Consider the following 11,603-nt stretch of genomic DNA (forward strand, 5'->3'; position numbering starts at 1 on the left):
CACTATAACCTCAAATTTCTGAAGTCAAGCAGTCATGCCACCTATGTATCCTGAGTAAATATGACCACAGTTGTGCACACGACCACTCCTGTATATTTTCTTTAAAAAAAATTTGTACAAACAGATTGTTGCTATATTGCCTCGGCTGGTCTCAAACTCGTGGTCTCAGGCAATCCTACTGCCTCAGTCTGAAAGTGCTGGCACGAGCCACCATACCTGGAATTTTTTCTCTTTTAAGAAAAAATGACTTTAAATAATTAATAGTAAAATAAAATAAGAAAAGTATTGCATAACGATAAAGTGTTCAATTCAACAAGAAGTCTTAACTATCCTAAATGTAGATGCACCCAACTGTGGGGAACATAGAGTTATACAACAAGTACTGCTAGACCTACAATAAGACTCAAGTAGACACACAATAATAGTAGGGGAATGCAACTCCCCACTAAGTGTTTGACAGATTAGCTAGGCAGAAACTTAACGAAGAAATTCTGGAGTTTGATTTGACACGATCAATTGAAACTAATAGACATTTATAGTATATGCCACACATCATCTATGGAAAGTAAATTCTTCTCATCTGCACACAGAATATACACTAGGAATGACCACTTCCTAGCCATAAAGCAATTATCTATACATTGTTAAAAAATTAAAATTATGCCAACCATACTGTCAGGCCACAAAGGAACAAAGGTAAAAATCAATACCAAGAAAATCTCACAAAATCACAGAATAAAATTGAAATTAAACAACTTGCTCCTGAATGAATTTTGGGTAAACGGCAAAATTAAGGCAGAAAATTAAAAAAAATTTTGAAATAGATGAAGAGACACAATATAACAAAATGTCTGGGAAGTAGGAAAAGCACTGTTAAGAGGAAAGTTGAGAGTGCTAAATACCTGCATCAAGAAGTTAGAAAGATCTCAAACTAACAATTTAAAATCACACTTAGAGAAACTAGAAAAATAAAAACAAACTAACCCCAAAGCTAGCAGAATGGGAAAAATATTCACAACCTATGAACCTGAAAAAATCTAATACTCACAACATGTAAGAAACTTAAAGAATTCACAAGAAAAAATTACCCCATGAAAAAGAGGGCAATAACCGACACTGTTCAAAAGAATACATACAAGTGGCCAAATAACATGAAAATGCTCATCATCACTAACCATCAAGGAAATGTAAATAAAAACCACAATACGACACCATCGTACACCAGTTAGAATGGCTTTTGTTAAAACGTAAAATGATAATACGTGTTGAAGAGGTTTTAGCGGGAAAAAAATGACTTATACACTGTTCATAGGAATACAAATTAGTTCAGCCACTGTGGAGAGCAGCTTGGAGCCTTTCCAAATAACTGAGAGTTAAACTATGATTCAACCCAGCAATTTCACCGCCGGGTATATACCCAGAAGAGAATAAATTCTTCTACCAAAATAGCACATGCACTTGTTGGTTCATCACTGCACTATTTATAAGAGGAAAGACATGAATCAACCTAGGTGCCTATTAATGGTAATTTTTTTTTTTTTGAGATGAAATCTCACTCTGTTGCCCAGGCTGGAGTGCAGTGGCACGATCACAGCTCACTACAACCTCCGCCTCCCAGGTTCAAGCAATTCTCCTGCCTCAGCCACCCGCGTAGCTGGGACTATAGGCCCATGCCACCACGCCCGGCTAACTCTTATATAATTTTCAGTAGAGACGGGGTTCATTATGTTTTCCAGGATGGTCTCGATCTCCTCACCTCATGATCCACCCACATCAGCCTCCCAAAGTGCTGGGATTACAGGTGTCAGCCACCGTGTCCAGCCTATTAATGTTAAATTGAATATAAAAAGTGTCACATGTACACCAATACTACTTAGCAAAAACAAAGACAAAAAAAAAAAAAACTTGTCCTTTGCAGCAACGTTAATGGAACTAAAGGCCATTATACAGAGCAATTTAATGCAGAAATGGAAAACGAAAATACTGCATGTTCTCACTTATAAATGGAAATTAACACCGGGTACAAATGGACATAAAAACAAAAATAATAGACAACTCTTAGAGGGTGGAGAGAGGGAGGGACAAAGAACTGAAAAGCTGTCTACTTAGTACTATGCTCACTGCCTGGGTGATGGAATTCCTCAGATTTCAAACCTCAGCATTATAAAAAATACCCATGTAAAAAACCTGTGTAGGTACTTCCTAAATCTAAAATAAACTTGAAATTCTAAAAAGAAGTCTTACTCTCTCACCCAGACAGGAATACAATACCATGATTATAGCTCAATGCAGTCTCATATTCCTGGGGAACTCAAGCAATAGTCTTACATCAACCTCCAACTTCCTGAGACTACAGGAACATTCCGCCATGCATGGCTAACCTGTAGAAATATTTTTTACATACAGCTTGTCACAATATTGCCCAAGGTGGTCTCAAACTCCTGGCCTTAAGTAATTGATATTGTTTGGCTCTGTGTTCCCGACGGAATCACACCTTGAATTGTAATAATCCCCACATGTCCTGGGAGGGACCCAGTAGGAGGTAATTGAATCATGGGAGTCGGATTTTCCCGTGTTGTTCTCATGATAGCAAATAAGTCTCATGTGATTTGATGGCTTTATAAGTGGAGGTTCCCCTGAACAAAGTCTCTTGCTTGCTTCAATAATGGTGAGACCTCCCTAACCATGTGAAACTGTGAGACAATTAAATCTTTTTTCATGATAAACTACCTAGTCTTGTTTTTGTCCTTATTAGCAGCATAAGAATGGTTTAATACAGTAGTCCTCTTGCCTTAGCTTTCAAAGTAGCTGGAATTACATGCACATGTCACTGTGCCTGGCTAAAATACCTAGCTTAAAGATGCTCAGTCAGCTAAAGAAGAACATAGAAAACTAAACAGAAAAAGAAAACAATGCATGAAGATAATGAGATTATCAACGAAGTGATTAAAAGTACAAAATAGAAACATAAAGTGTGGAGCTGAAAAGTAAAATACCTGAATTTAGAGATTCACTAGAAGGTCCAGCAACAGGTTTGATCTAGCAGAAAAAAATCCAGCAAGCTTGATAAGAAGTCATTTGAAATTATAGGCTGTGAAGGCTAAAAATAATTTTAAAAATTAAGAGAGCCTAAGGGACTTCTGGGATACCATTAAAATGGCCAATATACTTATAATGGGAATTCTAAAATAAAAAGAGAGAAAAAAGAGCAGCAAAGTTATTTCAATAAACAAACAGTGGCTGAGAACTCTCAAAATTTGAGGGAGAAAATGATCTAAAATTTACTGAAACCTTACCAACTCTAACTATATTCTTTGTTATTATAATGAAGATGCACAGAATACTTTACTTCTGCTATATATTTGAGATAACAAAGACTTAAAAATGACTGTAAATCTGTGCCAATAGATTTATAATACAAAATGATATAATTTGTGACATCAAGAAAACACATAGGGAGCCATAAAGAGGCAGGGTTTTATATGCAATAGTAGTTATTCTTGGTAATATCTATAGTAACAACAAAGAAAATACCTATAGTACTTAGGATTTTGAGACTAGTCTGGGCACCATGGCAAAACCCTGTCTCTATGAAAAATAACAAAAATTAGTCAGGAATAGTGGTGCTCATCTGTGATCCCAGATACTCAGAAGGCTGTGGTGGGAGGATTGTTTGAGTTGAGCCTGAGAGGCAGACCTTGCAGTAAGTAGAGATTGTGCCACTGCACTCCAGCCTGGGTGACAGAGCAAGACCATGTCAAAAAAAAAAAAAAAAGGAAATACGTATAGTACACACACAGGAAGACACACACACACAGAAAGTAGTGAGAAAAGAATTAAAACATGTCACTACAAAAATCAATAATACACTAAGAAAGAGAACAAGAGAGAAAAACAGGAACAAAATAGCTACAGAACAGGCCAGGCGCAGTGGCTCACGCCTGTAATCCTAGCAATTTGGGAGGCCGGGGCGTGTGGATCAACGAGGTCAGGAGATCAAGACCATCCTGGCTAACACGGTGAAACCCCGTCTCTACTAAAAATAATAAAAAGTAAAAATAGCCAGGCGTGGTGGCGGCTGCCTGTATTCCCAGCTGCTGGGGAATCTGAGACAGGAGAAAGGCATGAACCCAGGAGGCGGAGCTTGCAGTGAGCCAAGATCTCACCACTGCACTCCAACATGGGCGACAGAGTGAGACTGCTCCTCAAAAAAAAAAAAAAAAATGCTACAGGACCTAAAACAATAAAGAAACAAAATGCAATAGGAAATCAATCCCTTTTAGTAATTTTTTTATATAAATAAATTACGTCAATCAAAAACATACTTTCACTAAATAAATTCATGAAACAAGGTTCAACTCTCTGCTTCCTAGAAATAACCAAATTATGATCTGGAACACATATAACCCATACATGAAAGAATAAAAAAAATTAAATGCAAAATCAAATACTGTCATGGTAGACAAAATGCATATTATATCAAAAACTTCCTCAAGGGACAAGAGGAAAAGGACAATAAAAACAACAATAAATGCAACAACAATAAAGCAACATACAACAATAAAAGCAACAACATTGAAACAACATACAACAATAAAAGCAACATCATTGAAACAACATACAACAAGAAAAGCAACAACAGTAACATATGTGCCTTACATCACAGTTCCCAAATATATGAAGCAATATTTTACAGAATTGAAACATGAAGTAGCCAGCACCTGACAACAGTAGATGACTTTTATATCTGACTTTTAGTAATGTAAATTAAAAAAAACATAAGATGAATAAGTAAACAGAGGATTTCAACAACACAATAGAAAAATTAGACCTAAGAGTCACATTTATATCTCTCCACTCAACAGCAGAATATGCAATACTTTTAATCACACGTGCCACAATATTCCAGATAGACCACCTGTTAAGTTAAAAACAAATCTTAGTAAATTTAAACAGATGGAATTACACAAATTATTGCTACCTATGATACAATAAAACAAGAAGTTAAAAACACTAGCATGTCAAAGAATAAGTAAAAATTAAACAACAAATTCTCAAACACTTGTTCAAGAGGTTGTAGGCTTAATATTGTTAACATGTCACTACTAAAGAAAGTGGTCTACAGATTCAATGTTCTTTCTTTTTATCTTGAGATGGAGTTTTGCTCTTGTTGCCCAGGATGGAGTGCAATGGTGTGATCTCAGTTCACTGCAACCTCCACCTCCTGGGTTCAAGCAATTCTCCTGCCTCAGCCTCCTGAGAAGCTGGGATTACAGGCCTGTGCCACCATACCCGGCTAATTTTGTATTTTTAGTAGAGACGGGGTTTCTCCGTGGCTGGTCTCAAACTCCTGACCTCAGTTGATCCACCTTCCTCAGCCTCCCAAAGTGCTGGGATTACAGGCATGAGCCACCAACCCCAGCTGATTCAATATACTTTCTATCAAAATACCAATGAAACATTTTGCAGAAGTTTTAAAATATTCTACAATTTTTATGGAATTTCAAGGGATCACAAACAGCCAAACAATATTGGGGAAAAAAATGTAAAGATAGAGGCATCATACTGTCTAATTTCAAAACAAACTACAAAAGTATAATAATCAAAACAGTTTGGGACTGACATAAAGACAAATGAATGATGAAACAGATGAGAGAGTCCAGACATAAGACCTCATGTGTTTAGTAGACATATTTTTAAAAAGTGTTCCAAGAATTCACAATAAGGAAAGAACAGTCTCTTCAACAAACAGTATTGGGAATGATAAAATTTACAAGGAAAAAATAACAAACTTAGACCTTACCTTGCACCAAATAAAAACATGAACTCAAGGCTGGGTGTGTTGGCTCACCTGTAATCCCAGCACTTTGAGAGGCTGAGGCAAGTGAATCACAAGGTCAGGAGATCAAGACCATCCTGGCCAACATGGGGAAACCACGTCTCTACTAAAAATACAAACAAAAATTAGTTGGCAGTGGTGGCACATGTCTGTAGCTCCAGACACTCGGGATGCTGAGGCAGGAAAATCTCTGGAACCTGTGAGCCAAGATCATGCCACTGCCCTCCAGCCTGGCGACAGAGAAAGACTCCATCTCAAATAAAGAAATAAACACAAAATAACTAATTTTTTGTAGTTATTAAAATCGAATTTTAAACTTTATTTTTCACATCGTTTGCTATCAGCATACAGAAAGCTAATACTTTGTTGATTTTCGGCAATGTTATTGAATTTGTTTAGTAGTTCTAAAAGTTTTTGGTGTAGTGTTTAGAGTTTTTCACATATAAGATTATTTTGTCCACAATCAGAGACCATTTGACTTCGTCCTTTCCAATTAGTATGAGTTTTAGTTCTTCCTCTTGCCTAATGTCCTTGCCTAGGACTTCCCGTACTATGATGAATAAGAGGGCTGAAAGTGGGGGTGATTTGTGTTGTTCCAGATCTCAGAGAGAAAGCTTTCAGCTTTTCCTTATTCAGTATAATGTTAGCATTGCTTTGTCATAAATGACCTTTATTGTTTTGAGGCACATACCTTCTATTCCTAATATGTTAAGAGTTTTCATCATAATGAATATTGAATTTCATCCAACGCTTCTTCTGCATATGCAAAAGGTATGCAAAAATTAAAATACTTAATGTGGTGGTCAATACAGGGTGTCAAATTGATTGGAGGATGTAAAGCATTGATCCTGGGTGTGCCTGTGAGGATGTTGACAAACGTGATTAACATTTGAGTCAGTGGGCTGGGAAAGGGATACCAACTCTTAATTGGGTGAGCACCATCTAATGAGCTGCCAGTGAATATAAAGCAGGCAGAAAAATGTAAAAGTGAGAGACTGGCCTAGGTTCCCAGCATACATCTTTCTCCTGTGCTGGAGGCTTCCAGCCCTCAAAAACCAGACTCCAAGTTCTTCAGCTTTGGGACGTGGACTGCCTCTCCTTGCTCCTCAAACTTGCAGACAACCTATTGTGGGATCTTGTGATCTCTCCAGGGAAGCCCGACTAATACACCTAGCAACAAACTTAACTAAAAAGGTAAAGGATCTCTACTCTGAGAACAACAAAACATGGATAAAAAATATAAAATACAAATGAATACATGAAAAAATCTTGTGTTTATACACTGGAATAATATTGTTAATATAGCTACCCAAAGTGATCTACAGACGTAACTTGATTTTTATCAAAATATCGATGACATTTTTTCAAAGAAGTAGAAAAAATATTTTAAATTTATGTGGATCCACAAAAAACTCTGAATAAACAAACAACTTTGAGCAAAATAAGCAAAGCTAAAGGCATCACTTTATCAAACTTCAAAACTTCCTATAAAGCTATAGTAACCAAAACAGCACTGTACTGGCATAAAAACCAACAAATAGACTAATGTGCCCAATAAGCCCAGAAGTTAATTTATGCACCTAAAGCCAACTGATTGTCAACAAAATTGCCAAACACACACTTTAGGGAAAAGCTAATCTCTTCAATAAATGGTGCAGGGACATTTAAATATTTATATTCAGAAAAATTCTACTAGACCATTGAGCATTGCCATATATGAAAATCAACTCAAACTAAAGACTTAAATGTAATGCCATAAATTATGAAACTATTAGACAAAAACATAAAAAAAGCTTTATAACATTGGACTGGGAAAGGATTATTAAAATAAGATGTCAAAACCTAAGCAACAAAATCAAAAATAAGCAAACAACATTATGTCAAACTAAAATGCTTTTTCATATTAAAAAAACAACTAAAAGATTGAAGAGACAGCTTAGGCAATGAAAGAAAACGTTTTCAGGCTATACATATGACAAAAGGCTAATATTCAGAATATATAAGAAACTTTAAAATCTCAAAATAAATACACTTATAATCTAATTTTAAAAATGCAAAAGATCTTAACAAACGTTTGTGAAAAAGAGATACAAAAATGGCTAACTGGAACATAAAAACATGTTCTATATTACTAATCACCAAAGAAATGCAAATCCAAACCACAATGAGGTACCACCTCACTGCCATTAGAATGGCTATAATAAAAATAAATAAATAAATAAATAAAAAGTACTAATGAGGATATAAAAACTAGTGAATGTATACATTGTTGGTGGAATTGTAAATTAGTATGGCCATTATAGAAAATAGTATGGAGATTACAGAAAGACATTGAAAATAAATCTATTATATGATCCAGCAATTTTACTCCTGGCTGTATATCCAAAAGAAAGGATATCACTGTGTGAAAAAGATATTTGCATTCTCATGTTAATTGCAGAACTATTTATAATAGCTTATATATGGAATCAATTCAAATGTACAGCAACAGATAAATGGATAAGGAAAATGTAATTTATATACACAGTGAAATCCTATTCAGCCATAAGAAAGGATAAAATTCTGTCAGTTAAGAGAGCATGGATGAACCTTGAGCATAGCATGTTAAGTAAAATAAGGCACATAGAGAAACACAAGTACTTTATGATCTTATTATCTCACTCATTTGTGTAACCTGAAAAAAAGGGTTGATATAAGAAAAGAGTACAACGCGGGTTACCAGAGACTGAAATAGGAGGATGGGAAAGGGCTGCTTAACAAGCACTGTGTTACAATTAGACAGCAGAAACAAGTTTTTGTTTATTATTACACAGTAGAATAATAATAATTAATGAAAAGGTATCGCATATTACAAAATACCTAAAAGAGACCAGTTGTGGTGGCACATTCCTGCAATCCATACATTTTGGGAGACTGAGGTGGGAGAATCACTTGAAGACAGAAGTTCAAGATGAGCCTGGACAACATAGTGTGACCCTGTCTCTATGAAAAATTAAAACATTATCCAGGCATGGTGGCAGGTTCCTGTAGTCCCAGCTAATTGGGAAGCTGAGGTTAGAAGATTGTTTGAGGTTACTGTGAGCAAGGATTGCACCATTGCACTCCAGTCTGGGTGTTAGAGCAAAATCCTGTCCCTAAAAAAAGTTAATACATAAAAATAAAATAAAATAGCTAGAGAAGAAGCTTTTGAATGTTCTCACCACAAAAATAACACATGCATGAGGCAATAAATATACTAAGTACTCTGATTTTTATTGCTATACAACATATACACATAATTGTTTCCCCAAAATATGTACAATTACATGTGTCAATTTTAAAAAATGAAGACTATAATGTAAAACCTATAGCTGTAAAATTCCTAGCACAATACAGAAGGGTGAAGCTTCATGACAATTGGTCTTGGCAATAATTTGGGGGATGTAACATCAACGGATCAGAAAACAAAAGCAAGGGAATACAGATACTACTAAATCAGTGTGAGAAAAATATCCCAAACAGGCAAAGCAGAACATGGAATAGATATATGCACAATTATGTACATTGTAGTATTACTCACAAACATACTACCTGGAAGCAAATGTACCTTTAAGGATGAGTAGATTCAACAAACAGGGCACGTATATTCACCGGGATAGCATTCAGCCTTAAAAATAAGGAAATCTTGAAAAGTACTACAATAAGGACAAATTTTGAAAACATTCGGTAAAGTAAAACAAGACAGTCAAAAAGGAAAACTGTATAATTACACTTATATAAAATATTTAGTCAGTCAAACTCATAGAAACCAAGTGTTGTAGTCTCAGCAGTGCACCAAGATGTAACAGTATCTCGTAGTCTGAGATCACACCCAGAGTTCTTTATTCTACCTCTAAGGAGATTAAGGAGCGTGAACACAAAGGTGAGGTTGGAGTGGAAGTTTGATAAGCAAGAAAAAAAAGCTCTTTGACAGCAGAGATAGGTGTCTGAACGGGGTGCCCACTACGAGGCTGGGGTCCAGGGTTTTTATGGACTGGGAAGGGAAGGGAAGGGAAGGGAATGTGCATAGTTCGCAGGCCGTCTTGAAAAACGTGTGGCTCAGCTAGGCCCATGACTTTGGCCCGGTACCAATCAGGAGCTGAAGGGATGATTCATAGATGCTACTTAGCTTGGCCCAGGATTTATCAGAAGATAAGGTGAAAGCTTGGCCAAGCAGCTTGGCCCGGAAGCAATTAGGGGCTGAAGTAATTATTCATAGAGATCAGACTTACAGTTCAAATAAAGGAGAGTATCGACCGGAATGCACCAGAGCCCACTGTGCTTATGCCCACAAAAGGAGAAGAAACCTTTTCCTGTGAGCCCACTGACTGTACAAAGGGCAAAGGAGTTTCTTTTTCTGTTCTTTCTTTCTTTCATTTTTTTTTTTTGAGATGCACTTTCTTCTTTTAATTTATTTATTTATTTATTTTGAGATGTAGTTTTGCTCTTGTTGCCCAGGCTGGAGTGCAATGGTGCGATCTCAGCTACCAGCAACCTCTGCCACCTGGGTTCAAGCGATTCTCCTGCCTTAGCCTCCCAAGTAGCTGGGATTACAGGCATGCTACAGCATGCCCGGCTAATTTTGTATTCTTAGTAGAGACGGAGTTTCTCCATGTTGGTCATGCTGGTCTCGAACTCCCGACCTCAGGTGATCCACCCGCCTCTGCCTCCCAAACTACTGGGATTACAGGCATGAGCCACCGTGCCTGGACACACAAAGGCATTTCTATTCCAGTTCGGTCTTGTTCCCTTAACTAAGTGGGCTGGAGGTTTGTACAAGTTTCTATCCAAATGGGCCAGAGGTTTTCCTATCTGTGCAGCCATGGGCAGGTCTCCAAGCACAACACCAAGGGCTAGTTCCCTTGTTGGTGTCTGCAGCTTGATTTTTTCCAGGATTCATTTTATATTATGCAGGGATGAGACATTGACCCAAGGTCCAGGGACTTTCCAGGGACCCTTCTGTTGCTACCTACCTAAAGCAAGCTAACTAACTTCTTTCACAAGTAATGAGTATTCACTTTTACTTTTGTAAGACAAAAATTATCTAAAACCTATTGCAAAACAATAGAACTATACTTACCACTTCTAAACCATATACTTAAAATGTTAGAAATGACAATGGCATGTTTTAACGACAATTAGAAACTTAAGACTACTTAAAAGGCACAGTTACAAAATCTTCAAACATCCTCTTCAAATAATAAAGGGTTCTCCTCACATAATTGTTTAGATTTAACTATAAGTTGATTGTGAATTTACGATTATTTCCCTGACTACTCACCAAGATAGAATAAAATAATCACTAGAAACCAAGAAAAAAAGGGAAATTTATAGCACTAATATCCACATCAAAAAGCTAGAAAGGGCTTGGCATGGTACCTCATGCCTGTAATTCCAGCACTTTGGGAGGCTGGGGCAGACAGATCACTGGAGGCCAGGTGTTCAAGACCTGCCTGGCCAACATAGCAAAACCCCATCTCTACAAAAAAATACAAAAATTAACAGAGTGTGGTGATGCACATCTGTAATCCCAGCTACTCAGGAGGCTGAGACAGCAGAAATGACTTAAAACTGAAAAGTGGAGGTTGCAGTGAGCCGAGATCATGCCACTGTACTCCAGCCTGGGCAACAGAGTGAGACTCTCCCACAAGAAAAAAAAAAAAAAACCTAGAAAGATCTAAAGTTAACAGACTAACATCTTGATTAAAAGAACAAGAAAACCAAGTGAAAAAGAACCTGAAAGCTA

At 36.8% G+C, this 11,603-nt stretch overlaps 1 long non-coding RNA gene across 1 annotated transcript; it reads right to left on the reverse strand.

Annotated features, from left to right (window-relative positions):
- Positions 1–1,507: 1,507 nt before the first annotated feature.
- LOC134760201 (uncharacterized) lies at positions 1,508–9,419 on the reverse strand. Its single transcript, XR_010137118.1, has 2 exons — positions 5,804–9,419; positions 1,508–3,100 (listed from the first exon to the last, which is right to left on the reverse strand). It is a non-coding gene; the product is annotated as an uncharacterized LOC134760201 (long non-coding RNA).
- Between the last annotated feature and the right edge of the window lie 2,184 nt (positions 9,420–11,603).

This window comes from Pongo abelii, chromosome 16 (genome assembly GCF_028885655.2).
Source record: "Pongo abelii isolate AG06213 chromosome 16, NHGRI_mPonAbe1-v2.0_pri, whole genome shotgun sequence".
NCBI classification, from domain to species: domain Eukaryota; kingdom Metazoa; phylum Chordata; class Mammalia; order Primates; family Hominidae; genus Pongo; species Pongo abelii.